Below are 2,062 nucleotides of genomic sequence, written 5' to 3' on the forward strand. Positions count from 1 at the left end.
CGTTGATCTCTTCAAGCGTACTACACGGTACGCAACTGGAAGATACACAGTGCAACTACCCTTCATGAGTGATAGCCGACCAGAAATAAATTTTGGTAGGGCTTTTGCCCAGCTGATGTCCCTTAAAAAATCTAAGGACCCTCAGTTATTCATCAAGTACCAAGCCATCCTTGACGAGTACATAAAGGAGGGCTTTATCCAGCCGGTCGAGTAGAACCTCATAATGACGGACAAATGCACTACCTACCCCATCATCCTGTCCTCAAAAGTTCCACCTCCACACCGATGCGCATAGTATTCAATGTCTAGGCTAAATCGGGACCAAATTCAAGGTCTCTAAATGAATCCTTGTACACCGGCCCAAACTTGGCCTCAAAAATTCAATCCATGATCCTCCGGTTTAGGGAAAAGCCATTTGGTTTGACGGCAGACATCTCTAAGGCTTTCCTACGGATTGAGATCGCTCAGGAACACCGTGATTACTGTCGGTTTCTTTTCTTTAAGGACTCGAGTATGTCCGAAGTTGTTGCATACCGCTTCAAAGTGGTCCTGTTTGGGGCCACCTCGACCCCATATTTGCTCAACCAGACAATCCAACACCACCTGGATGCTCAAACGAGTAGTCTTGCCTCACAGCTTAAAACAAGCTTCTACGTTGACAACTTTCAACGTTGCTACGACTCGCCCACGGACATCCTTAGCGAAAGACAGTCCATAAAAAAAATTATGCTGGAAGCCAACATCCCCCTTGCCAAAGGGACCACTAATGCCTCCATCTCGGGAGACTTCACCGAAACAGGCCCTTAAGATTACCTCGGTCTGGACTGGAACAACGCTGATGACACATTAGCCGTCAAGCTCCCCTCAGGACTGATGTTAGAGGACTACTCACACGTCAACACCAAGAGGAAGGTTGTTTCTCTGTTTTCTTCCATCTACGACCCTATTGGCCTGATCTCGCCGGTCACTATCCTCGGCAAACTCTTCATTCAGAAACTCTGGATGATGGATCAAAGTTGGGATTCACGCCTGAGCGAAGAATTGATCCGCGAGCTCGGTGCCATTCTTAAAAAATACAAGGGTCTCGAGAACATTAAGGTGCCTCGAAATGCACATCAGGGTCACCAGGCTGCATTACATGTGTTTGCAGATGCCTCCAAGCAAGCCTTTGGAGTGGCTTGCTACGTGGTCACAATTGAAGGTAAATGCCAGCTCCTCACAGCCAAGGCACGAGTTACCCCTAAACATATGCTGGAATTGGACGAGAGTCAGTCCATTCCCAAGCTTGAGTTGACCGCACTCCTGTTTGGATGCCGACTAGCCCAGTATCTGATAGAATTACGTCCAGAAACATACGTCTCTACAACAGTGTGGTCCGATGCCTCCACGGCCCTGCAGTGGGTACACAGACGGCAGAGCACGTCCCCATATGTTCTCAATAGGGTTTAGGAGATAAACCGTATAAGGTTGAACTGTCGGTTGCTTCTCAAGCATGTCCCCACGTCCTGCAATCCCGCGGACCTGGCGTCGCGGGAGTAGCCGCCAAAGTCGTCCTCAAGTCCAACTTATGGCTTCATGGACCAGCCTGGCTGATCGACGTCTCAGCTTACCCGGACCAAAGCAGATTCCCTACTGAATGTGAGATAAAAGCTTGTCCCATCAGACTTTTGCCACCGCAAACTCAAAAATTTGCTCATTTCTCATCTCTTGATGAGGCAGTTAGGAGCTATGCAGCCTTGCTGCGCCTGACGAGCGGATGGGCCGAGCACAAATTCCCCCATTTAGTCCAAAGGTTCCCACGAAGACAACTTACCGACATCATTCGTGTGTCACAGGGGGCCAGTTACCCCCAAATATTACGACAATTGCAAGGTAAACCCGCCTTGTTGAAGTCTGATGAATGAGCCTTTATCGGACAACGGAATCCCTATATTGACAATAACGGTGTTCTAAGAGGTCGATTCCGCCTCAGTGATGCACCCCCGGAGTCCGGCTACATGGACCCCATTCTCCTAGAGTCCCACTGTGCTCTCTGGAAACTTATTGTTGAGCATTGGCATGA

The sequence above is a fragment of the Palaemon carinicauda genome, chromosome 25 (assembly GCF_036898095.1).
Source record: "Palaemon carinicauda isolate YSFRI2023 chromosome 25, ASM3689809v2, whole genome shotgun sequence".
NCBI lineage: Eukaryota > Metazoa > Arthropoda > Malacostraca > Decapoda > Palaemonidae > Palaemon > Palaemon carinicauda.